Source organism: Takifugu rubripes, chromosome 14 (genome assembly GCF_901000725.2).
Source record: "Takifugu rubripes chromosome 14, fTakRub1.2, whole genome shotgun sequence".
Lineage (NCBI taxonomy): Eukaryota > Metazoa > Chordata > Actinopteri > Tetraodontiformes > Tetraodontidae > Takifugu > Takifugu rubripes.
The window spans coordinates 3,154,787-3,182,655 of NC_042298.1; the positions used below are offsets into that span (position 1 = coordinate 3,154,787).

The window sequence follows — 27,869 nt, forward strand, 5'->3', positions numbered from 1 at the left end:
AGATAAGTCTTTACTCGGAGACGCCGAACACACGGCGGGTGACTCTTGGGCTGTGACGTCAGCCTCTCTCCTCTGTCTTCTGGTCTTTACGCTTTTTAATGCCGTTAGACTGAAAGGGGAATCTCACTGCAAATCCTCTCCGAAAACACTTCTTTCTTCCAGTGTGAAAAGATCAAGACTTTTAAAGCGTTCTCGTATCATGATGTACCAGTGACTGTTGATTCAAAGTTTGCTCGCTTCAGACAAAGTTTACAGCTTTAAACAAAAAAAAAAAAAACAGAAGTGAAGACTTTCTGCTGACCTCTTTAATGGTTAAAGAGCATTTACAACATTTTACAATCTAATTGTTGATATAAAGAACTACAAATGTTCAATTCTGAAAGGTCTCAGTTTTTTATCAGACTGATAACTAAATGAATTTGTGGCTATTAATCATTACTTTTTGTAAGTTTTTTTTAAATACTTCTAAATATATGTTGTTGTTTTTTTTAAAAATTGCTGTTATTGTTAATAAGTCACAAAATACAGTGAAAAAAAACTAAAATGAATCACTTAAAATTTGGAATATGTTTTTAAGTGCAATCTCTGACCTAGTGATAGTTTAATGTCACGTCAGGCATTCAGTTTGAGAGCTCCAAACTGAGCTTTACTTGGACTTTAATGATGATTGATCTGAGCTATTCTTTAATTCCCATCACCGGGGCTCGTTTTATTACATTGTAAAACCAGCTATAAGCGTCTTCCCAGTTGAAATACTACATTCCTTTTTCAAACCCAGTTAGCAAGTATTGCCTGGAATGATGCAAACTCTGATCCACTGAGACAATTCCTTTTGTCTGTAGCTGAAGGGATGTAACTTTGTAACTGTGCACCCCGGCCTCTGTCCAGGGCCTCTTCATACACCCTCAGGGAATTTGGAAAAGGTAACTTTGGCCCTTTGACCTGGAGCTGAAAGAATTCCAAAGTCTTACTGTTAGTGAATCTTTATCTTCTCCCAGGCTGTATACAGCTTTCCCCCTGTTGAATTATAAACTGTCAGCCTTTCTGCTTGTCCGATAGTCATCCAGCCGTTTTATTGTCACAGTGGGGGTACAGAGTTCAGGCAGCAGTCATCCTCCAAACAGAGGTGAGGCGTTTGGGAAAGAGCAGCAGTTACTCTGCTTAACTTATCATTTAGAGCTGTCAGGAGTTTAAAAGGGAAAAACACTCAGAAAGTGGACGTTCGGTTGTAAAAATAGATGATTTTCAAGTTCACAGGAAGAGAATTTTCCACTGAAGGGGGAATAAATTACAAGGCTTGTAGCCCTCAGTGAAGAGATAATATTCAATCAATGGAGAGAGCAACCTCAGTATCCCATCTGAAGGGAGCTTTTAACTGCACCAAATCAGAGTCCTGCAACTGTAACTCTCTTCATGTTGGCGCCTCAGTGCTCGGCTACTGTATTTTCATCTTATTCATCAATATATTATAAATGCAAATGTCTGATGAAGTTTACATTGTTCATGAATTCATTCCTTGATGCTTTATTTATGACGGTGAGAGACGGACAATGAATGAACAGTGGGAAATAGCAAAAAGTTTGCATTTATTATTTTCTTTCTTTCTTTCTTTCTTTCTTTCTTTCTTTCTTTCTTTCTTTCTTTCTTTCTTTCTTTCTTTCTTTCTTTCTTTCTTTCTTTCTTTCTTTCTTTCGTTCTTTCTTTCTTTCGTTCTTTCTTTCTTTTTTGCTCCCGCCTGTGCACAGTGATTTCACATTTATCGAGCGAAGCCTGACCTTGCTTCCACTTCCTGCACATATGCAGGTCAAGTTCTGTTCCTGTCAGTCAAGGAGAGGTTGGGAATAACATCTGTGTTTCTTCTTTTCAGACGCTGCGGAGTTTCCAAACTCGGATGAGGAGGCTGCCGGGCCGGATGGAAAGCGCCTAGCGGGAGCAGCGTGGACTTTGGTGATGTCCGTTGCTGTGGTTTGTCTTTTTTTATACCCTGTGTCGTTGCCGCGTCCGTGCCTGCTGGCTGGAGTGGTGAAAACACAAGGCAGCTACAGAAACGATCCTGTTCTTATTATCACAGACACAGCGGTCGCCGAGGCCCCTCAATCACCAGACAAAATCCATATTCTTAGTGTATTCAGGCACATTTTCTATATTATCGAGTGAGCTGGCCGTAAATGAAAACCAGCGATAGCAGCAGAAATTACATATTGGCTATTTTTCCCTATTTCTTCTCTCTTTTTGTCTTCCAGAAGCTCTTCTTGATGTGAGCTTCCAGACCGCTGCAGCTTTATCTGTTATATACTGTAGCGTTATTGGTTTCCACGCAGCTCTACTTCCTGTGGACCTATCCTCCTGGTGGTGCTTCGCCCGTGAAGACAATAGTCCTGCAAATATCGGGGGCCAAGTCATTATCTTCTCCTCAGCAGGTGTAGACATTATTGGAGTGCTGAACTAATGATATGTAATGAGCTCTCTGTGACACATGTCTAGCCACCCTTCTATCATGGGGCCCATTAACAGATAACAGCATCATAATTAGCTTCATTGGGAAGCCAAACCGGAGCTTATGCCTGTTAAGTTAGTGCATGAAAATGCTCATATACAATCACAGCACTGATGCTGTACAGACTCACATGGCTAGGGTTTTTTTTTTCATTGTTTTTAGAGCAAAGACTTAAAACAAACAGCGAGAATTCATCGGCTCACTAACAAAGACGTGAGTCATTATTTGCTAGTGTTTTCAGTGTTCTCTGTAAAGGCCAGGACACAAATGCTTGCCTGTCTAAAAAATTTATATTGGAAATGGTTTTGATGTTGTACCCCACTGCAAACACTTTCAGCCCTCTGCAAGTCTCCTAGCAACAGCAAACAAAGGCAGGAGCCATCGCAAGTTTCCCGTGGAGCGGCTGGTCAGGCTTGCCTTTGAACTTGACTGGGAAAATAGCTGAGTGGGCACTACTGGCGTTTGTCTTTCATTTACTCCGGCCCCGCCACCTCCTCCCCTCCGCCCAAATGTTCCCCAGAAACAGCCAAATCTTCATCTGTCCCCAGACGCCAACAACACCCCTGGTGGATAATCAGGCGGAGCGAAGGGAAGTCGCCGGAGCAATCAGGACCAAGTTGGGACATTTTTTTTTTCAAGGGGTGTGGGTGTGTGTGTGTGGGGGGGGGTTTGTAGTGGAGCTGCCACCCTTAACAGGGTCTTTGTGCTTTCTTTGCATTTGCACAAGCTTGTGTTGCATCTTCTTCTCTAATTGTCTCAGTACCGAATGCGTTAGATTTGTCTCAGTGATGGAAATAAACACAACACACAGAGACTTTGACTCTTTAGAAGCTCTGAAAAACTCAGCGTAGCTCTCTTTTTGGGGGTATTTGGATATTTGGGTGCTAATTTTATATGCGCATTCAAAAAATATCTTATATAATTGTTGTTTTCAACCCAGTGTGGATGGCTGGGACACTGTATCTTAAGGCTATTGAACGTTATCTTGCTGCAGTGCTCTACACTTTCATCTCCAAGCGCTCAGAAAGCACAGGATATCTAACAAATTACACACTGTTTTGGTGTAATTTACTGTAATTGATGTTTCTATCTGGTGCTGAGGCCTTCTGCAGCAATTGCTTGTGTTTGTAGGGAGACATGCAGCCCAGTGGGGTGTATCGACTCGGGCTGTTGACTAATAATGCTCTATTGGCATCTTTTAATGCTCTCCCATTGTCTGGCTAACATACTTTACTCTTATGCTAAAACCACACCTGCCTGCTCTCTACGTCCCCCTGCAGAAGCAATGAGCTAAAGTAATCAAGTTTTCTTTTGGTGCTTATTTACTCACCTGCTTGAAGAGATAAACACAGACAGTGTAGCATTAGATCAGCGTTATGATAAGAAATGCCGAGTGTTGCTGTGAATCTTCCATTAGCTGTTCCATTCCAGTGCAGTCATGGCCCACACATGAAAGGATCAGATAGGGAAAAATGCATAAAAAGGAAAATGATTACATAAAAGTTATGCACGGATTATGCCTCTCGTGGGCACTGGCTCTGATTTGACGCAACTTCATTACTATTTTGTGTTCAATGAGCAGCAGGAGAAGCAGCAAAGAGTCTCATGTCAAAGGTAAAAACCTGAGGTACGACCGCCTGAGGTAAATAACTTGCTATCACATGTTAAAATAAACCCGGCAACAGCCTGGTAGTGCAGGACAAACACAGCTATGGCGGTTAGTTATCTTTCACAGCAAACATTTGCTGATGATGGTTTAGATGATATAAAAGACCTTAATAGTGAGGATTGAAGCTGCATGTAGGACCCACAGGGCTGCTGCAAACATATAAAATATAGATGTTCTATGTAAAGAGGCAGAAAAAGGAGAGAATGTGTTAAATTCAGCGGGACGCTATTTGATTTTCCTGCATACTTGTGGTGCAGAGGTGTCAGTAAATAGATCACCCATCCATTTACATCGCATCTTAATTATACCAAACAGACGAAATGATATAATCGGTGTGTGGCGTCGGAGCGCTGATACCTGTAAACGCCACATGAAAAGCTGTTACTTTGACCTTGAAGTAGGATATAATTAATGAAACCTCCAAAACACAGGAAAGGGTTCTCAATGCTTTGTTTATTTTTACTTTGAGCGTAGTGTTCCCCTCATTTACACCACCGCTGCCTCCTTGTTGCTGCAAAATGTCAGCCTCAATTTAATGCCGCCATCATATTCCAGTAAAGGTGCGTGTAAACATATGCACAGCAATTAATCCCAATGGTGCAAAATAACACCTTAAATGACAGTGTTTTGTATAACTCTGTTCCGCATGTGCACTATTTGTGTCAGCCGCCTTTGGAGAGCAGAAATCCCGCATTTCATCTGCAGCCGAGGCTTGTTTGTGAGGCTCACGCGCCCCAGTTATTTTGGTATGTCAAAGCAAAGCTGCAGAAAAGCAGGTTTTTACATTCTTTTGTGATCCTTTCATGGCGAGGTTGTTATACTAGGAGGGGGGGGGGAAAGAAAAAGATTCCAGCTCTGCCTGCTTCCTGCTTTGCGTTTGCCGTGCACATCTCGGCTTCATTTGCTCGCGATGCTCACGCTATATTGCTCAGCATTAACCCGAAGCAGGATGGAACGCAGTCACTGCAGCAGAGAAAACACACGGTTGTGATCTGAACTACAGAGACCTTCCCTGACACCCAGACCCTCACCTTTTAGGCAGCTTTGTGCCCCTGGAAAGACAAATATAGAATTTCTTTTTTCTCCCTGCTGCCGTAAACACCACCACCGCCAAATTGCATTTTTTTTCTGAGAAAAAGACAAAGACAAAGAAAAAACACATTTCAACAAGTATTTTTCTCCCCAAAACCCATTGGACCCCATTTTAGCATATTCATTTATAGCTTGTTTCTGATTCGTGGTGTCAAGTATCATCGCATTACCCCTGACAAAACAGAGAGCATGTCTCCGTGCTTGTCTCCCCGAACCCCATGCAGAGTGATACCCCTCTGATAGCTGCACGCGCCATCTGAATCTGACAACAACGATGCAGCTGAGAGTGTATTAATATCCTCCTGCGCCCTGAGCGCGCTTATTTACTGTCACCTTAATGCATCCGTTTATATGCTTACTGCAGCTTACTCGCAGTGGGCTTCCATGCAAGGCCTCATTTTGGGGGGACACTTATATCGCCTGCAGAGGGCTTTGCGTTTTAGACCGGTTTATCGCCCTGCAAAGGGAAATGCGCTGTGTTTGGATCGCGATGGTTGCTGTGCACGTTTCCCTTGCTGATACCTTCAAATGCAAATCTGTATTTAAATAATGGAGGTCGACAATTGCATAAGGATACAGTATTTGCACGTGCGGAGCAAAAGGCAGCGTCTTAGAAATTTGAAAACGTTCCTCCTGATATTTCAGCACTTGGTTGAATACGTGCATCTTGTCTGCTTATTCCTTCATATTGTGGATTAGATTTTTTTTCCTCATTGGAGGGCTGATGTTCATTAAAAGACACATCACGCGCTGACAGACTCCTCACAGGTGCCAGCCGCCGCAGTGGCACCTTCACCTTGAGTTTAACCTTGATGCCTTTTATTTACATCACAGACAGCATCAAATTAACGTGAAGTATAAAAACACCTGTTGATTTACTGAAAACGCCATTCGGGCTTGCTCCGCGGCATATGATCTGGAGGCTGCAAATTCCTAGCAGTTTTGCTCATTTCTGCTAAGAATCTACCCCACAAACATACGAACCCTCTAGATTTCTCACACATCTATGAGGTGTGCATTATCTTTCAGCTCTGAAGACTTTTTTCTCGCTCACACTTGGATTTAATTTAATTCCAGTTCCTCCGTTTTTGAAGGAATCGGCAGAAAAATAATAGATTCATCCTGTAGGGCTATTTAGAGGCACACAGAGACACATTACAGCGTCTCAATCTGTGTCAGTCTATATGCGATGTACACTTGGAATAAACTTCTGTCTAGTTGCCATATAGATTTGTCACCTAGAGTGTATGACGTTTCAGTAGAGGGAAAGAAAAAAAAGAAAACACACAATCGTGGCACAGACGGAGTGGGGGTGGGGTGGCATTTGTCACCGCGCTCATTGGGGTTCAAAAGTAGAATGTAAATGTCTGTCTTTGTCTAATCCAACACATTTTATTTTTGTGACTGCGAAATCTGTTCAGGGGCCCCAACATTTATTCCAACTGTCAGGGTGTCATTTGTCAGAAAAAAAAAAGAAAAAAAAGCTGAAAGTGACTCTCCACCCCCAGTCCTTCTGTATGTTGGGAGGTTAGAAACATGCAAGTTGGGGGCGTGCAGGAAACACACGTGGACGTGGCGACCTGTTAACTACAAGACTTTTTCTTCATGGCCCTAGTTTAGCTCAGTTACTGACGGTAAGACGTATAAACAAGGCGATGAAAAGTTCATTTTAAAAGTGAATAGCTAGACGTACGACGTGCAGGGGTTGATCACTGTAGCGCGCACCAGGAGGAGCCAATCTTTAGCACTTTGTCACGTTCACTCATAGAAACATAATTAGGAAGGAGATTCTGGTGACTTTCCAACACCGCTGACATTTTCGGCGTGTGCTCCCTCCTCTCGCCTGCTGCTTGGATAGACTCCATCATCCGTGATCCTGGTTCGAAACTGGCACTATTTTGTAAGATCCGCTGGCTAAAACCTAAATCCAAATTCTCAGGCACTCTTTCTTTTTCACATTTTCAAAGACATTTCGGGGGATAAAAAATCCCAAATCCTAGAGAAAGCCTTCTCGTGTGGCCAATCTCCTCCTACATACACCTGCATCATTTTGTATCTGATGTTTAATGAAGCTTTAAATACTTTCTGTCAATTAGGACTACAGTTTGTCTGCCACTGTGTCTGAGAGAAACCAAGATTCAGAATAAAAGAATAAAACAAAAAAATCAAAAAATCCTAATTTTACTTGAAAGGCGAAGGCTTGAATAGGTGCACTTTGTTCCATTCCAACACTGTTGACAGTGCTGGGCTCCAGTGCCTCGTCCTCTGCTGATGAACAGTTATTAATTTTAAGGCGCTAACCTTGTTAGAATCAAGAGCGTTGTTATGATGAAGACGTTAACCTTCAGGGCACATTTTGTTTTTTAATGATTAATATTGGCACTCCTCCTCCTCCTCCTTCTCCCTTTTTTTTGTCAGTCTTCCTCCCAGCCTGTCTCTGCCAGCCTGCCTGCACAGTGAAGCCATCAAGCCATTAGAGAGCTCCAGCGCTGATAATGAAGCCACAGAGGTGGTCTGAGAACAGGAGCTGGAGCCCAGGAAGAAGGTAGATTAGGATAATTACCTGGCCACAGGGGGAATGATGAGAAAGGTGTCTTCCTGCGCACTTCCACGGGAGAAGTGCAATATAATCAGGTGCAGCACCCGTTGTTATAATGATCAAAACGTGAAAACCTGCTTTTCTGATTTCTCCTGTTGGGGCGGTTGCTGATTCCACTTTTGGACGGATCTACGCGTCCATTCAGTGTGTCTTTCCATGTGTGGGTGTCTCACCCATCCGTCCTAACTATCCACACCGGCAGAGACTTTGAAGAGCCCACGAGGTCAAGTTAGAAATGATTGTCTGCGCCCATGCCCGACTTTTTTCGCCGCACTCCTGTAAATCCATTTTCCACACAATGCATTTCAAATCAAAGCGGCGTCACCATGACACGCCTTAGGAAACATTAGGCCATAGTGCATTACTTTCATGTATGATAGCATAGCCCCTGTATGCTTTGATGTGCACACTTTTTTTTTAATGCTTTATTAATAATAACACAGCTGGCGCCCTCACCAACATCAGCTTCTGGTGCTCCTTTTCTCTCCTCCTGAGCCCCATCACTCGCTCCCTTCCCTTGCCCGAGCTCCTCCAACCCTCTCCAGCCCCTGAGCCTCGTCTCTCGATTGGCCCGTTTGTGTTTTTGGAGGGTCGGGTTGGGGCGGGGCTGTCGGGGTGGTTGGGGGGAAGGATGGGGGTCCGGGGGGAATGACACGAGTCTCGAGATGAAGAGAGTGACAAAGGCCTATCAGAGAGCAGGGAGCGCGGAGCGCCGCATCATCATTGGTTGCTGTGCAAATCAGACACGTCTTCATTTCATGCAGTCATCCTCCGCAAGTGGCCAGCTTTCATTTCCACGCCTGAGGAGGGAAACGGGGAATAGATGAGAGAGGGAGAGGGGCAGGATTAGAGTTACTATTTTACTGGTTTGCTCCTGTGTGTTTGCCTGCCTTGTTACCTGGTAAATATCTCCAAGATATGGGGGGATGAGCTGTTAAACATGGAGCAAAATACAGATGCTGCCTTCTTATATTTCAGGTACCTCGTAACTGGGATACCTGATTTATAGACACGTAAAACCTTGTGTGGATGATGAATTCCCCCTGTTCTCCACAGCTTTTGGTTACAGTAACACCATCAACATCCTGATGTCTGTCCACTTCCAAACGTTGTTCCCCTTTTTCTAAGAACCAATAAATCTGCTTATTGCCGAGAACTACCGATGACAGGATGCTAGCCTGATACTCCCACATATAGCATCAGTTGTTGCTGCAGTGAAAGGTTTAACCTGCTGATACTGAAGCATTTACTAACTGGATAGATGAGTCAAACCAGCAAAGGCTTTTAACCTTGTTATTGTTTTATCTGGCGCTTCATGAACCAAACTGGTGTCAGCTGGAAACTCCTCCTTTGGCAGTTGAACTGGTCCCATCCTCTGCTACGGGGACCCGGAGGCCCCGCATAGGCTGCTGGCTCTGCTCTAGCTGGATCGAACGGCTGAGGCCGACCTTGTGCCGGGACCGGGGGTCAGCTTCAAAAGACCTTCACCCACTTCCTGTCAGCCAGTGTTCTACCCTGAAAGGACAGAGGGGAGTCCTCAGCAACGCACTCTATCACACCAGCTATATGATAAATCAGTTTTCAGTACATCTATCAACAAATACTTGTGATTTAATTAAAGTAATAGCTTTTTCATAGTGGCGTGATAATTAAATGAGCTCGCTGGCTCTAATTGGTAACCTGTGTCTGTATTAACTCATCAGGAGACTCACAACCGTAAGAATCACTCTTATTCTGCTGATCAAACCCATTTTAGCCATAGATCCAAAATGCATGTTCATCAATTGGAGTTTTTTGTTTTTTGAATCTGCTTAATAATCCCAGGATCCCCCCGCCCCTCCCTCCGGTACATTAGCGGATCTCAGTATGTCTGCTACTCTTGTGAACAGGGATGAGAAGGAGATGGAGGGAGAGGAAATAAAGGTCTGATGAGTTTGGCAGAGGGAGGATGGAGGCTGAGACAGATGGCATGAAGTCTGCGGCACTCTGGCGTGGTTCGCCTGGTGCTAAAATCCTCCTCTCTCACATTCCAACAAATCCTACCAGGAGGCTGGGGAGTCTGTCACACCACTCCAAGGATCCACACGGCTGCCCACCCCCTCCACCCCACCGCAATAACAACCCCTCCTGGAGCAAATTCCTCCTCTGTCACTCAGGCCGAGCGAGCCCCTGACCACCCCGTATCGTGTTTCTGCGCACGTATGTATACGTTCGCACGTTAGCACGTATGGAGGTGGATGATTTGGGCTTTCGCAGGGCCGCTAAGACAAGAAGCACCAGGGGGCGCGGGTATGAAGAAACACTGCTCGACTGCTCTTATGTTGGGGGGGCATAATTGAGAGATGCAGCCTTGGCTGTGTGTTGACTGTACAAAATCTTATTCAGTAAATCTGGGTTAAATCAAGGGGGAAAATGGTTCAATCCATTTATATTTGGGAAGGAAGACCTAAGGAGCTTTTAGATTCGTTTCAGCCCAGCCTGAGTCGGTCCGTGGGAACGCTGCATCAGTATCAGTCCAAACACACGGCGCTCAAACCCTTTACGATCCAAACTGGGCCATGAGCGTCATTACAAACATAGTGCGAGACCAACAACTGGATCACGGGATTCTTTGTGCCGTCTTCAGTCGACGCTGCTGGAGCAGCTACGCTTTGAATTTGCTGGGTTCTCTCAGCATCTTCATCTGGCTTATATGAACAATCTCATTTATTTAAAGCTCTTTTTTCCCCCGTCTATTTGACAGCCGCTGCGTTGCGTGGTTGTTCTAATGAATGACTTCTGAGATCTGGTACCGCTGTGCTGAGGTCACAGGGGGCCTTGGAATCACATTACTGTTAATGATAATAAAAAGAACAATCCGCTCTAAACCTCTTGTACGTGTTTGCTTCTCGCCTCGTATGGAATAAATGTTTAATCTGCTGTTGTTCGTTAAGGGCTTTCCAAGCTCCAACTGAAGCCAGCGCAATTAAAACGCATTGTAAATGTTGTTTGAGCCTTTGAGTGATCATTTTTTTCTTTTGACCAACGGAGAAAAGGTGTAAAAAGGTGTAGAACGCTGCACCGCTTGGGTCCACTACCAAGCTCAACATCATCTGCAGAGAACAACAGATTCATGATTGAAAGGCTTCTCATTATATTATTATTTTAATAAAAAAGATATGATTTCCTGTTTTTAGTCCAGCGGTATTTACACGTGTCTTGACAAGCTATTCAATGTGGTCTGCAATACCAACTCCTATTTTCCCTGAATAATACAGGAGCTGATTGAGGATGATGGTAAACAAGTGTCTCTTTATACACCGATATGTCATATAGACGAATGTGACATCCGTGCAGAGGAACTTTGGTGACATTCTCTTATATCACTGTAAGAATGGACTTGCTGGCTGTCCTTCCTGCATGATGGGGACAGCATGCTGTCCCGAGGCTCGCTGGCACTGCAGCTGTCACCCACAGGACGGCAAAGTGGAGAGGTCGATGACTCCGCGCCGTGGGTTCTGGCAACATCCCCTCCCTTCTTGGCCTGGTGAAAGGGCAGGAATGGGGAGCACAGCCACCGAGCGCATTGATCGAGGGCCAGGCCTCCATTAGCCGCCACCAGAGCTAAAGGTTAGCTAAGGGCAACGGATGGATCCTGCACACACATCCTGTAGAGTGACTCATTCTTCCAGGCGGGGAATCAGACATTGTCACTGCAACCGCCACCCAGTATTGTGCGTCCCTCCCCGGGTCGACACTGAAAAGTAACTTCGTCTTGTTGTTGATGCTAGCCGCAGTAGGCTTTATTATTGCTTTTAAGCATATTACGACGTGCCTTCTAATTTTCTTCAACTGAAATTACTTAATAAGTGAGTGGGTCCTGATTTGCACTGATGATCACACGGCTACACAATTGCATCAAATTGCGCTCCCGGAGTCGTTGCGCCACATCGTGCTCATCAGTTAGCGACGAGCACTGTCTGGTGTGACTTACATTAATGAAGCTGCAAAAGGGATAATTGTGGTGCCAAATGGAGCGCAGGCTGACGGGATCCATTTCCTGTCTGAGAGGGTTCCGCCATGTTTACCGCAGCTCACCCCCTTTTTACACCGACGTGCGCAGACACACATGGACGGAATCAGCCGCATTCCACACAGAGATGATTGTCATCTGCATCTGTCAAGTTGTGTGTGTTTTTTCCTGCAGCAATGGAGACCTCATCCTGGGAAATTGAGCAATTTCTGATTGAAAACAGTGCCGGTAATTAGAGCACTCACTATTTGTAACCACTTGGCATTGCATTAGTATGCAAAGCTGGCAGCCAGCTTATCTTAGGGAAAACGTTTGTTTCCTTAATTGCCCTCTTAGGACAAAAGTGAAGGGGTGGGTGGGGAGGGAAGAGAGTAAATGTTAACGTGCTGCTCTGAGAATGGAGAGTGGCGTATAGGGGATGTGACTCCCTGAACACGGGGGTTGAACTCCACTAATAGACTGCAGCCAATATACATGGGCAGAGACAATGGCCCAGAGTAACAGCGGAGCTTTCGTACCACTACATATGGGCACACGGTCCCGCTGGCACACGAGCACATGGAGGCACAGATGAACACACATTCCATGACACACAATTAAGCACAATTAACTCCACAGACATGCTGTAAAATTAGGCATGTAAAAATACCCATTCTCCACGCCAATGAATGAAATGATCTGCTCTCATTTTAAAGAAGCGATTCAGATGGAAGGCACGGTGGAAGACATGATACTGCTGGAGTATACTTCTGCTGAGAACATGTGGCAAGCCTTCGTTAGCCATCAACTGTTGAATCCACAACATCATTAATTAGCCCACTGCTGTACTGCAGAACAGAACCTATAAGGAGACAAACACTGACCTTTATCATCATCAGAAAAGGTTCCCAACAGCTAAACAGCTGCTTTCACTTTGTAAACACAGCAACTCCTCCTATTAACATTGACCAAAATCGCACTTAATAAAAGATAAATTAATGATTAGACTTCTGATATGCAGAAAAGGATTAAATCACACACACACACACGCACACACACACACACACACGCACACACACACACACACACATACATACACACATACACACATACACACACACAGAAGAGATGCAGTTATTTCAACTTTGACACGAAAACACACAAATCACAGCTACAACACAAATAAAAGTGCACAATAATACTAAATACACAGATATTTGATTCTAAAATCTGATTCATGGTGGTTGAATATACGTATGTTATCACGTTGTTTACAAAAAAGAAAGTTTAGACGGCGCCAGAAAAAAATTAAATATTTGATTGTTTTAATATATGACGATCCTGCACAAAGAAACCTAATTAATAATGATATGGAAATTTAGGATAAGCATTTTCTAAACGATATCTGTTGTTAACGTACAGTAAACAACACATCGATCATATAACTGGAACGAAAGCATAAAGCAAAAGATCCAAATAAATCAAAGGTTTCGACGCTACAGGTGCGAAATGGGGAAAAGCCGAGGGCCCGAGGGCCTTTCATGGCCACTTTAATGAACTTCAATATTATTTCAACCTAATCAGCTTTAATTAAAGGCAGGAAAGTGGGGGAATCGTCAGAATTTGATCTGAATAATACGATGACGTGAACTTTCTCAGGTCTGCTCAACACACCACGCCAAACTTTCAAAGCGCCAAATCAAACTTGCTGACTCAGACGTAGACACACCGAAGATGTAAAGTGCTTGAAAAAGGATCAACTGTGTCCACACAGGAAGAGTCTAAAGAGTTTAGAACAAGAGGAAAGAAACCCGCACCTGCCAGGTGAGCTCCAGCCGCATTTTCCTCTTCGAAATATGTTTGAAATCTGTTTGGGAACTTAATCAACCAGCAACTAACGATTCAAAATTAGGCGGTTTAATCAACCCTAAACTAGAATTATTATTATTACTATTATTATTATTACTATTATTATTATCAATGTGTGGGGATGTTTATAATTACAATATAGAGCTTGATTAGACTGATTGACAGAGAGAGATCAATCAAGATCAGTAAATATTTTTTGGACAAAGAATCGAATATTTTTGTGTTAAATGATCGGATTCATGCAGCAACTCTTCCTGTCATATTTTTAGTCCCTGAAACAGAAGCGGATCTCAGAGCAAGGCTCCGCTCCGAGGCTTCCTCCACTTCGGTCCAAGTGTAAACAGCACGCCCGACAAAAGCAGAGGCTGCTCCAGCCAGTTTCTACAAAGACCAGTTTACCCGGGACATCCACAATGGGCCTCAGGCTGGTCCTGCCTGCGTCCCGGGCAACCACCCGCGAATCTGCCTCTGTCCGAGGGCAATTACACTAAAGCGGACATTTGTAAAACCCGCAACAAAACAGAAATGGACTGGCAAGAAGGACTTAAAAGGAGGGAATATTTCATTTTAAAGACGCATCCAAATGTTTCAGTATTGCTGTTTTTGAACGGAACCGATTACTAATAAAATGATTGGAAATGTGTCATTTGGTTAAAATACGATTTAATTGCCAGTCTCCAATACGCAAAATGTATTTTACCACATTTCTTAGGCTTTATTTAGACTTAGTATTTTAACGCATTAACGGAGTTGGTGTCACAAATGCATTAACCGGGGGAAAGAAATGAAAATTTAAAAAAAAACAACAAACCAACAAAAAAAAACAATAGGAAGAACCTTACATACAGTGTTGTGTCCTGGAAAGAGTATAGTTTGGGCCTCCTTATGTACAGAGCGTCGAAAATTAACCAATAAAGCCTAACTATTATGTGATTTAAAATAAATTAGATATTTCTCACGCTGATATCATACATTCACCGAACTACTGGTTAAATTCACCCATTTAAAAATTTGCCTAAACGAATTCTCATGTGTTTATTATCTCCAACATTCGCTTCCGCTCTTCATATTTTGTCTTTCCGGCTAAATCCAATCGTGGTTGCCGCGACTTTCGAGTTTCTGTCATTCCAGATACAGGATTCGCGTCTGGATGTAGATTTAACTCTGCCCATAATTGCATTTTGTTCGGCAGCAGTATTTAATCACGCTCGGCGCAGCAAGGTGAATTCCAGCGCTAAATTGAATTATTCTGCTTTAATCCCGCCTAAATCCCAGCTGTCATGACACGGCGGCGGCGGCGGCGGCGGAGGAGCCGTCTGCAGCCCCGTGCAGGTGAGCACGGCGACGCGGGGGGGGGGGGGGGGGGGGGGGGGGGCGGAGGATCTGCTCTCGCCGTCAGAAGCATTAAACCAGATTACCAGATCCCGATGATAGCGCGTTTTCATACGTCACAGAACCCCAACTGCATCATCTGACGTTCACATTCTTGCATAACAAGCGCGTTTTCTGAATAAAACGATCAGAAATTAAATGTCTGGAATCTGCATTTTGACCCTTGACTTTAAACTCTTCTCATAAGGGAATTTTTTTATTTTTTTTATTTTTTTTGCATGCACTCATCTCACAGCTTCTCAGTGTGTTGCTTGAATTTAGCTTCCCCAGGATCTTTAATTTGTAGTCACCGGAATAAAAAGCGTAGCTCTCATGTCAGTCTGTGCAGGAGCAGGTGACAGAGAACAGCAGCAGCACACCGCATGCTAACATCACATCACTGCAGTCCTCACATGAAAGAACACCAAATCTTATATCAAGTGAACTTTTTAAGGCAGAAAAGAGGGTGTGACATCACAGCACCTAAACTGTGACTGTCATGTATTTTTATTTTTTTATTTTTTTCTCAAAAAACTCAAAGACTTCGAGAAGCAGGAGATGTTCAAACAGGCGCTACCGAGATTAGCAGCCTTTGTCTTACAGGGGCTTCAAAGACCAATTAGATTGAGAGATGGGTGTGACGAATTTGTCAAAAATGCGATGATGGACGTGACGCTGGCACCAGCGAACATGGCTGGGGATTTCACTCAAGAGCAGTCACTGACGAGGCACTGTCACAAAACATGTCATCTTCGGCAGACGCGCCAGCTGACAAGGATGCAGCTTGGGATCGAGGCTGATCAATTCCCAGAATGCCAGCGAGATATAGCTCTGATAGTGGCTTTCTGTGAAGTTAAAAAAAAAAAAAACACACAAAAAAAACAAGTACAGTTGGTTTGGATCTGTTTAGATATATTGTCAACTTTGTGTTTGCAGCACAGGCCTGCAGCATCCCAGGACACAGAAGTGTGCCGCAGATTTCAAATTATGGCGTTCAGCTGATGCTTTTAAAACTTTTACGGCAGCAAAGTTACTGGGCGTCACTCGTGTTGCACATGTGTCGTCCAACGTGGACTCATTCATCTGTTACTGGGGATCTCCGGCCACCATTTCGATTGTGAAATCGGACACTCAAAGCCCTCGGCTCCTCAAAGTAGTTTCCTGTTGTGCTTTGTGGCCACAACAGTGTCAGTCTTGCACATTGAAAGCCTGATCTGGGTGTCAGCTTTGAGGAGCTGTCTATACATCCCTCCGCTTTGAGGGCTCCCATGGAAACAGTTTTGGAGTATTGCACCTAGAGATGGAGGCGATGGGAAGTATTTCTATCGACTTGGTTATGCGTAGAATTTGACCCGAGTTTTGTGAAAATGGCTTTCATGAGCCTGGGCTGCGTTTGATGGATAAAACAACGCAGAAACATCACTTGGTTAGGCTGAAAGATGCAGTGGATGTTATATGCAGGACACTCCCTGACTGTGAGTTTACTCATGCATGACCAGAAGATTTACGCTGTGTAGAACTCCATGGGTAACACCTCTAATTCACTGGGCTACGTACAAACTCATCAAAAATAAGAAATGCATTGATTGTTTTAAATAAAACATACACGCTGATATCATACATTCACATTAGCACCGAAGCATGGCTGTTTTCATGCACGTGATAGATGGAAGGATAAGGTTTTAAAGGTTTTGAAATGAATAAAATGACAATGATTTGATGGAAAGACAACCGTTCGTAATAAACTTTGACGATTCAAGGTTGAATCATATCAGAGGTGTTTTGCATAACTATGAGACCCCGGGTCTAATCCTCAAAGGGTTTTTGGGGCTACTTGGCTTTGCACTGTAGTCATTCAAGGTCTCAACCCGGTAGGAAATATGGGCTGCCATAGCAACACAAAGATGGCCTCTAAGGGCTTAGCATAATTCTTCTCTAATAGAAAAATAACAGCGGCAAATCCCGTCCTTAGTGAACTGGCTTATTTGACAGAGGCAGACTCCCACCTGTGAAGCACATAGTCGCGGCACCAACACGCTAAGACCACGATAAGATGAAAAAGAGCCCATCTCTGGATGGGGATGGGCGGCCTAAGCTCAAGCCAAATTCTTTCTCTCCTCTGAAGCTGGAAACAGCCCACAGTGTGTCTTTGGCTAGCTTTAGCTTTTTGAAGCGGGACAATATGAGCTGCCAAATGAATCATACTCTCCATTAGCGCCTAACTTTGAAGTGCTTAAGCCATGCTCTGAGAAAAGAGCAGAATGGCGCTACTATCAGCAGAAAATGGATCGCATAGGATGAGATTTTTCTGAATTGTCTTTTTCCCCATCTTTCATTTCAATGGTGAAAGAGCTGCTGTAATATGCTATCGGGCCGTCGAAAACCTGCCCCGCAACCCTTCGGATTTCGATCACAAAATATACGCCATCCCCTCCCCTTCGCCACCCCCACCGACTTTGTTGCCAGGTACCAGAGATGGAGCCTTGTCACAGTGTGAGTTGCATCAGGATGATGGGCACCGCAGAGGGAATAAATTACCCAGCACACTTTGGAGTAGCATCACGGCGCTATACCGGCCGCTTACAGCAGAACATGGCTCTCTTCTTATGGAATCGCTAATGAGGTGCCGTGCCCAGCGATGTCGAAGCCACAGCAATCGAGCTGAAATCAAAGGCTTCGCAAAATCGCTGCTGTCAAAACAAGCCACGACAAATGAACTGATTGCCCGACGCGGATTTGCGTACTTCGCCACGTGCAAAGCCGAAGCCAAATAGAGGAAGTAGCCAAGAACCCCCACACTGAGTCAGCCATTTTTACTACGAGGGGGTTTCGTTTTACTCTCTGAAGTTGCACTTTCAACAATGGCTGCCTCATCAGGGCTGCATTGAACCAGCGTAGACGCTCCTGGTTCTTACTGAGCTGCGTATACTGGGTGTTTCGGCCCACCCAGATGGGTCCCGCTCGCTCATGGCTGACTGTGTGTAATCTCATCAGCCTAGATGACTACACAGAAAAACTAATGATGATGATGACAAAAGGAGAGGATCAAATTGGCTTTGAGCTACAGCCTATAGACAATATGTACTTCTTATCATCTACAGTAGTTCAACTAACCTTAAGGGTGATTAGGAGCATTAAAAGATTCTTTCCCCCCCCCCCGTTCTCATCACCCTGCCTGTGCTGCTGTTGGGCAAATATGCAAAAAGCATATATTAATATTCAACCCCCTCCCCATTATTTTAAGAGTTATTCAATATTTTTATAAAAAAACAATATTTTTCTTTGTCCTTTAGCTCTTGAAATTCCGCTCCCGCTACCTTTGAAAGGGCCGATGAGAACCTCTCGTTCCTGCGGCCTGCCTATATTATGCGGTGATTTGCAGTGGTGTCTTCACATTAAATGGGCAGCGGCGCCCATAATGGCCGTCTGTAGGGCTGAATGTGTTTTATAGTGCAGGTTCAGTGGCTTCCTGAATAGCTGAATAGATTAATTAAATCAACACTGTATGGACTGCTGTCCAAGGAGAGGCCAGACTCTCCTCCCTGAAGGGAATCCCTGTGAATGTCTGCCTGTGAGCCGCCTGTTTCACTCCAACGCCGACCACCTTTCCAACATCAAAGCTCGCAGCGCACCACGTCTCAAAGATCCACATCTCCAGGAAAGAATGGCCTCTGCTGAGATGCGGACACCTCTGGCCTCATTTAGCGTGCATCGCGCCCTCCCCCGCTCCGCGCCTGAATCCGAGGATAGAGTGGCTATCTGATGAGATCACAAGGAGAGGTGCAAGGAACTTAAAGGCGAGGAGTTAGTGTGCATCCTGCCAAGAGTCTCAAAAGAGTTCTAATAAAACACGTTCAATATGCCGGTCAGGGCTTTCAAAGTGCTGCACACCCTCTAGCCACGGTGAACTCAAAGGGCATCAGTGCACATGCAGTAAGGGGAATCTGCCCCCCATTAATTTAATGAGTCCAGGGTATTAGTATGCCATAGCCAGCTGTGAAGTCTCCCCTTTTTTCATCTCTGGTATAGTTTTGAGGAGAAATCCACCAACTTGGGAGAAACAAAGGAGAGTGTGGAGCGAGGTGCAGTCGGCTAATCTGAAATCAATTCCTAGCTGTTAGTCCTCAGAGGGCAATTTCCAGGGGTTAAGATGTCTTTGTTCGAGCCGGGAATCCTGATAAAGAACGCCTCGCGCCTCTTTATTGCCATCGAGAGAACTTTGTTGTGTCTTTATTTCTGATTGCATCCTGAGAGAACAAACAGGAAACTTGTAAAAAAGAAATAAATAAATGAACAACAAGGGGCAGAGCGTTGGTGCTGTGGGGTGTATTTGCATATATCTGGCAAAACGCGGCGGCCATTGAGACGCCGTGAGCTTTGTTTCCATCGGATCTTGTCGCGTCACAGTTAATTAGCATCGTCGCTCCCTAAGACAGGACTTACAGGAGAACACGCAGCTCGTTGCTATACGGCGCGTTGACATGCAGCTGACAGTCACCTGTGAGAGATTACACACAGCGAAGTTTGCCAGGGTCTGTCAACAGGAAAGCGGCAGCTGCTGGAGCTAATTAAAGTCATAGTAACATGAAAAAGCAGCTCAGCTCAGGACTACATCAAACGCTACTCTTCATGCCAGTCTGGAGTCTCATCTTTGGGATGTTGACGCCCTCTGTGACCTGTGCTGGGAGCCTGCTGGGCCCCGAGCCTGACCCGAGCCCTGCGAGGGGAATCAGAGCGGGTCAGCATCACCGTGGGGTGCACCTGGAAACTCCTTACCTGCGCCTGCGCATCTGCATACCAAAATGTGACCGCACGGCTCGGCAGGCGCGGGTGCGGGGACTCTGACCTGCACAACAAAGCAGAGAGAGAGATCCTGGGTGAGAGGTCAGGAGAAGAGAGGAGGCGCAGGAAAAACACTCCGAGGATGCTCTGGCTCAACATGATCAGAGAGACACATATGGCTCGACTGAGGCAGAACCAGATGCCCTCAGAAGTCCCGATGAAACATGAGCTCAAGGCAAACACGTCTCGCCGTCATGAAGCCGAGCACATTTTAGGCAATAAGCCGAAATGAATGAGTCCCCAACTCTGTTGGTCTGGTGATCTCCTGATAAAACAAAAGACTCAGACTCGCCCATGAACAAATTAAAAGCTTTTTCCAGAGTGCCAGCTCTCAAAATAACAGTCGTAATGAGCGCTCTCGCTGAACAAAAGTACCTGAAGCCCACTGAGGAGGGGCTGTAGCAGCCAATATTTATGGACATGTGATAAAAGACAAAAGATAAAACAGCATATAGTTCACTCTCCCCACTCCATCCTCCATCCTGTTCTCTCTGGATCCGTCAACTGCTCGGCCAGAGAAATATATGGACACACCTCTTAGACAACCTTGAGTACAGTTGCTCCCAAAAAAAATAGCCCAGATAAGCCAGGTTGCAGTAACTCATGGTTGCACCGATTTTCCTTGGAAATTCCATTAAACCTGCTCTTTGAACCCAATTCTTGGGTGAGAACTCCACACCGAGACATATTTGCATGGCGGTGTTGATGAGCACCAGCACAGAGGCGCCGTTTACAGCGCTGATTCAACACCATACCTAATAGCGCTGGCAAGAAGCTGCGGGTGTCAGGCGGAAGGTTCTGGACTTTCTGCCACGCAGCGCCGCGCCGGCGTCTCCCCTGGGAGCCTCTCTACGATCACATGGACCACCTGAAGCAGGTCTGTGTTTTCCACCTGTCACAGTGGGCGCGGACACAGTGTCGTGCAGTGATGCACGCAGGTGTGTCACCAGCAGCCGGCTCTGCGCTGCGGAGGCGACGTATCCCTACGCTGCAGCAACATATAGGCTCAAATAGAACCTTTGAGCCTGTTCTTTGGTGCTCGAGGCAGGTCGTAGCCCAGCACGGGCTGTTTTTTGGGGCCTGATATCGTCCCTCCGCCTTCTCAGTGGGTTAACCTTCTTAACGTCTTCTTTTCTCCAGCGGCTGCCTCCTTTCCATCGTGTGGTCTCGATCTTTTCCGCGCTTCACTGCCAGGCCCCCCCAAACTGAACAATCAGCACATGTCTTTATACAGAGGCCCAACGCCACATGCACAGTCTGCATTATATGCCAGCTTCATTTTGGCAATATATAATTTATTCTTTCAAACGATGGTTATTATTATCCCCCGGAGACCAGCAGCCATATTGGTAATGTTCTGGGGGGGGGTTACGCAGAACGCTTGGCGAAGCAGTTTGAATTCATATAGAGAAATGACGGCCGGGAAGTGAACGCAGGTTAGTCCGTCCTATTATCCCACAGAGCCGCTGACTCAGGCAAACGGTCGCAAAGCAATTCACCGGAATCCTTCGACTTTCATAAAGACAAAGTCAAATCAGGGGAGCAGCTTTAGGGTTCACCATCCCAGAACACCATCCCGGAGGAATAGTATCGCTGGGTGTCCTGAACTTCCTAACAACAAATGTTATACTGTAATTTGTCAGCAAACTATTTGCTGCATTTATCAAAACGTGTAAGTAATCGTCAGGAATATTAGTTCGGGGGTCATCGGGGAAAAGGAAATTCCATCAAACTGTGCAAGATTGCGCTAAAATCGTTATTGGGAGAAAATAAATGGAAAAAAGCTGAAATATTAGAGGTTAAAGGGACATTTTCTTGGATCCCACTAATGTTTTCTTGAAAGATGAGAATAATTGCGTCATTTTTGTCGTCTGCGCAAACTAGATATTATTGTGATGAGTGATGTCATCGGAACAAACACGGGAACCTCCTGAGTGACTGGATCAGAACTTTTCCAACATGAATGCTTGTGCATATTCTTTTTTCCCTCCGTTGCGGAGCCTCTTTAGACCCTTCACAACATGGAATGGATACAGTTTGTAGTGTCCCTGCACAGTTATTTTGCGTCACTCAACTTTCCCGGCCTGAAGGTGCAAACATTCATGCATCCATAATGGATGTGTGGCAGCACCACCTGGGCACCATCAGCGCCCCATCGCACCAGAGCTCCTTGTCTGTCACCAGTACCGCTGCAGACGGCGGCAGACTTGTTAAGGGTTGGGATCTCGTGAACCGAGCTGTCAAATTTAACAACATTTCTCCTTTTCCTTAAAGGCGGATCACAAGCTGAAGCAACAGCCAGAGCTCAAGAGTTTAGCGAAATGATATTTACACTTTTTCGTATTTTTTTTTTTTTTTTTTTTTACTGCCGCCTCAATTGACCTGGTATTTCTGGAAAACTAATCTCTTCATTTGGCTGAGACTTGCTTCCTGACATCTGACCTTTGACAGACATGGCGTTAATGACAATTCCGTGGATTCCCTTTTGATTAATTGGCCATCCTGTTGGTGTTATGACAGTGAGCTGCGGAGGTGTATGTGTGCGCGTTAACGTGCGCGCGTGTCCCATATACGCTGCTGTTAGACTTGTTCACTTGGCAAGCACTTTCCTTTCAGGCCATTTGGTGACAGATTGCACTTAAATAACATTACTTCTTCGCAGTTGTGACTCACAAGGTTCAGTGGTACTGAGTTAGAGTGGGGTTTAGCACCTCAGACGAGGAGGACGGAGGACCGGGTCACCTCGCCTTGACTTTCTGTTTATCACTTTCTCTGAGTCTTGATCTGAGACGTGACAACAAGCAATCAAATGATCTACTTAAATCCAATTTTACCATCACTAGCTAACAGCTGCACACAGTGGTCGATACGGAAATGGCCTCACACTACAACCCTGGTCAAGTACCAGGAGAAAAAGCAACAATTAAACAGCACAGGCGGGCCATGTTTTACTGGATAAAATCACATTTCCACAGTGATTACAGCATGTTGTGGGTGCTGAATGCTTCGATGCTATCAATGCTAACAAGACCTCTTTTTTTTTTTGACATTGACATCATGGCAGGGTGCCTCTCCTCCAGGTAGGGGGCATGTGCGAGAGGGATCTTTGGTAATATTGATGTTCCAGGTCCGTAAACCTCCTCCGATCGCAATAGTGCGTCAAATACCCCCCACCTCCCCTTTCTCATCAGCCATGTTTGTTTTTGCCGGTGCTGTGCTATCAAAGGCTAACTGCTTTACAGCACCTCCTGGTGCTCCTCAGGAGGATTTCCCCCCTATTTTAAAATTTAAAAAAAAAATCCAACCCACAGAATTTAATATCTATACTTTTCACCATCGGCCTCATTCGTAAGTAAATAAAACATAAAGTCAAGCTATGCTGGGATGTTGCTTCACAAGTCAATTACTTTAAAGGATAACTTTCCTCTCATGTTCACCCTAAAACTTCTTTATTTCTGTGTAAAGCTGTGTAACTGTATTTGTTCTCCAAGGAAGACACGCTTCTTTGTGGCTGTGCACCGTTACATATTTTGCTTTTGGTGCGGCTGTTGTGAACTTGTCCTGAGCCGCCTGTCTGTCAAATCCACAGCTTAGTTGTGAGGTGGGGCAGAGCGGAGGGATGAGGGCTGTCACTGCTGCTACTGCTGCGGTGCCCACGCCACCAGGGCTACTAATAAAGATGCACAGTGGTAGGACCCTGCCGACCAGGCAGTGAGATGTCACCATAAACAAGCTGCAGGATGTTGGCAGTCAACTTTCTGGTTATATAACGCTGACCTATTTTTATTTACTGGGGGTGGAGAGCAATTCCTTGTCAGATATGTTTACCACACTCACGAAAAGTTTGCAGCAACACTCCATCATTTATTTAATATTTTTGCAACCTGTTTTTTTTTTTTTTAAATCACTTTATTCATTTTGAAACGTGCTAAATCTCCAGATTTGGCAAGTCAGAGTTCTTCTAGTAACCTTCAGTTTAATATAAGTGCAAGTTACATGTTATCTTGTTTGTCAGTTTTGGAAATACTGAGTGACACTCAGCAGATATTCGAGGAAGTGAACGTGCAGCGTGGCATCACTCTGCTTACTGATGGCACGTGTCACCATGACAGGACAGGTAACACAACAGATAGGAAAAACACACTGTTAGTCAGAATAGATACCCAAAATAAGCCAAATATAGCCATAATATTACAAATTCATAAAGCGGCACCAAGCCTGAGGGGAAAGTATCGAAAACTATCAATCCATCAAAAATGACAACCTCCAAACTGTAAAATAAATTATTTACAGTTTGGAAAATTCTTTGGGATGAATTCCACTCTTAACTCTGATGTCTTGGCTTACCTAAATTATAAAGTGTGTGTTAAAAATAAGCATGAAGACCAACTAGCGGGAATAAGAAAATAAATGGAATTAAAATGCATGGGTGTTTTAATTTGACAGTGTGAAATCGAAGAGCCTTTGAAGAACTTCCACATAAATCTGCTCTCTATTTATTTCTCACCAGTGCTGTGGCTCTGACTGCTTCCCTTTATGCACGTGGAAGCATGTTTGAGCTCATTTGAGGCCCATTTTAACAAATGTGTGACCAGAAGCTTCAGGTGAAGCATTTAACTCAGCAAATTAAACGCGGGGCCTCCGTGATGTGAGCAGGCCTCCAACAACCCTCAGTGAACACTCACAATCATCCCTTCACCATCATCATCACCATCATCATCATCATTGCTAACTCAGGTTCTAACCATGAATTTATCTCAAAAGTAAAGGTTTACAAGTTCAACACCCTTAAAGCTGCTTCTAAACTGCTTCTTTTTATTGTGTATTTTTTTTAAATAAGTGAAAACTAAAATATGGTCGCAGTTAAAGTGCGTGAAATGGAAAATAATTTGAGGTGAAACTTTAAAAAATAAATTTCGACATTAACCGTCAAACGCCACAGAAGCTACGCGATGATTTATTATGTTATCTTGCGATCGTAAACAAAGCTGATAAAGTTTTGATTTTATCATTTTATTTTTTTGTGTGACGCATCATAAAAATACAATTTTTTAGCTATGATCATTTTAAAATCCTTTTAGTTATTTATTCAATTTAATTCTGGTTCATTATAATAGATTCCTACAATTTATTTAAAAAGGAACATATTTACCTTCTTTTGAATTTAATTTATTATTTTTCTGTATGCATAATGTTACAGGATAAAAACTGCGATTTGCTCTTCTAGCCTTTGTAAATAGAAATAAAATTGCAACACAATTGTTTTGCTGCATGCTGTATAAAGATAAAGATAATTTATTTGTAAGATTGTTAACTGTTTATTTTTCTAGGAATTATTTGTAAAACTGTGAGAGAGTCAGTGGTGAATGTAAACTTCAGTTTAAATGAAATGAGCAGATGGAGGAACAAAAAGTTGGGAATTCTTCAACTTTTCCAGCTTTTGTCAGACAAACAACAATTGGAAGTGATTATTCACATTGTTTTCTTTTTGCTGTTTGTGGCAGGAGCCATCTGTCTGATAAGATTCTTTTGTAATCCTTTTTTAATTGTTTTCACAGCCATAAAACTTTGTGCATCGCATCAAAAGATAAAAAAAAAAAATCATTAGTTCTCTGTTTCAAGATGTTTTCTAATGGCCAGAAGATTCTTTTATTTCTCGTCTTTTCATTACTTCAAGGGCCATTGTCTGGATCTGGAGACTCTGTAATAGTAATAAATAAGAAGCAGCGTTTCTGATCAAAAACTCTGTTAGATTAGATGCTTTTCTTTCCACTGGAAGGTGAAACTTCCCTCAGTTTGCAGCCTGAGAGGCCACCATCTGTTTCTGTGCATTCATGTAGGAAATTTTTCCTGTCAGCAGATTCCCTTCTTCTTACACTTCCCCCAACAATTATCATCTATTCCAATAAATCTTTTGTATTTCATTTGGATCACAGATTTTACTCATATCAATTGTTTTAGATTCAACAAACTTCCGTCCTGCGATATTACAGCAAATTATTTCCCCAAAATTGCTGTAGAACTGGCTGGAACTGATATCATGTCTTTACATTTCCAATATAGTATCTTTTCTGGCACAACAAACCATCACAAAATAAAAACTTTATTTTTGAACGCGCTGTAAATCCTCCGGAATCTATTCACTTCCTAAAAACACGACATCAGTAGAAAAGTGTTGTTAGAAAAAAAGTTATCAGTCTTTTCTATTTCTCACATGATTTCCCAGAGTTAACGCTGGGGGAGGGGGGCTGGTGGTGGGGGAGGGGGGATAAAGCGTTTAAAAAATTGAAGTTTTTCCTTGTATCACATAACGCTTTCAAGTGCAAGTCTCAAACAGACTATCCTATGAACCTGTCACATTTTCCTCAGCTCACAGCCCCAAAATCTGGATGAAAATATTTACGGAGTCATTTTCATGGCGGATTCTGTTGAAGTTTGCGCCGCTTTTTTATTTACCCCCTTTTTCCACCTCGTAAAACATGTAAACTGCAAATAAAGTCGCGTCGAGAAAACAAACTCGAACATTTTTAAAAGCCTGTCTGCACCTCTGATGTCAGTAAACCTTGGAGAGAACAGATCGTGAGGCACATTGGACGTGTTATAAAGGTAATTTACAAAATAGAAATTCACAAAATGAAGGATTAAATGATTCTCTATTCTTTTCTTTATCATCGCTGCTTCTTTTAAACGGCACTCAAACAGCATGAGCTCCATCTTCCTCTCTCCCAGTTAGCTTAGCAACAGCCGCCATTTTGTCAGCATTTGCATTGGTCCGATTCTTTCCCGAGCCCCTTTTGAAATTCTGTCCAACTGGCAGCGAAGACGTCTGACTGACTTCGGGACATTCTGGGTCTCTCAGATCCCTTAAATTTTACCTTTAACCAAGAACCTATAAGAGGTACGATTCTACATGTTCAGAGAAGTAATGCTTTCATTTTCTGCTCAATCACAAATGAACATTCATGCGCACGCACCCATCCACCCACACACCCACACACATGCACACACACGCACACACACACACACACACACACACAAAATAGGATGAGCTGATCCCTTCCTTTGAGTGTGCATCCACCACCTACTGTTCTCACCACTACACTATGTAGACAACCAACCACAGGATGTATAAACCTGCTACCTGGAGGTCACCTTGGCATTTTACTGGGCTGCATTGGAAGCACAGCGGAACACCGTTATCCACAGCAGCTCACTTATCAATAAGCTTTTAACTCTTATCCAGTCTATCTTGGTGGGCAGCACTTTTTTCTAATCTTAGTCTGGTGCCCCATAGGAAAGAAACCCTGATGGACAGAAGAGTCCAGAAGAGCCCTCATTCAAACTCTTTGAAAATCTGTAATTTAAGCGCAAATCATTAATTAGTCATAGATTTTTTTTATTTACAATTAATATCTTCCTTTTGCAACTGTGCCAGAATAATTCACCGCAACTGAATCCATTTTTAATCCAGCACTTCACAGTAGAGGATGACGTGGGCTACCAGGAGATCCTGGTGAACCACTGTGGCCCAACACTTTCCAGAACCAGAATTAGAGGTCACCGGGATGAAAACCGGGCATTAATCATTGTGAGTGTGTGAAAATGACAAAGAAACTGCAGAAGGAAGTGTAATGCTGGGCAGCATCCTCTCCCGTTTAAAGGTCGAGCCGCCACTACCAAACAATATGACCCAGCTTCTATGCCCTCATAGATCCACACGCCCACCCGTCACTCACCTCGCTTGCCGCTGAAACAGGCCACCGTCTTCCATGAGTACAGAGAGGTCCGAAGCGTCCACGTTACTGGCACAGAGGGGTAAAACGGACTGTTTGAGAGTGAGGCCCTGAGACGGGACTTTCTGTGTTTTCAGAGAGTTGCCCTGACGACCCTAGTAAATATAAGAGAGCAAATCCGGCTACATAAATCAGTGCAGGCCCAG

The 27,869-nt window shown here is 44.1% G+C and overlaps 3 long non-coding RNA genes across 7 annotated transcripts in view; 2 read left to right on the top strand and 1 right to left on the bottom strand.

Moving 5' to 3' along the window:
• LOC115252330 (uncharacterized) overlaps positions 1–7,445 on the top strand; it is a 72,814-nt gene extending 65,369 nt beyond the window's left edge. For all 5 annotated transcript variants that reach the window (XR_003890753.1, XR_003890755.1, XR_003890751.1 and 2 more), the window contains one exon: positions 1,868–7,445. This is a non-coding gene — a long non-coding RNA (uncharacterized lncRNA). The remainder of the gene's footprint in view (positions 1–1,867) is intronic.
• Positions 7,446–8,528: 1,083 nt separating this feature from the next.
• LOC115252331 (uncharacterized) lies at positions 8,529–27,854 on the bottom strand. Its single transcript, XR_003890756.1, has 4 exons — positions 27,667–27,854; positions 19,865–19,934; positions 9,147–9,372; positions 8,529–8,657 (listed from the first exon to the last, which is right to left on the bottom strand). It is a non-coding gene; the product is annotated as an uncharacterized lncRNA (long non-coding RNA).
• Positions 13,233–14,359, top strand: LOC115252332 (uncharacterized). Its single transcript, XR_003890757.1, has 2 exons — positions 13,233–13,672; positions 13,987–14,359. It is a non-coding gene; the product is annotated as an uncharacterized lncRNA (long non-coding RNA).
• Positions 27,855–27,869: the final 15 nt, after the last annotated feature.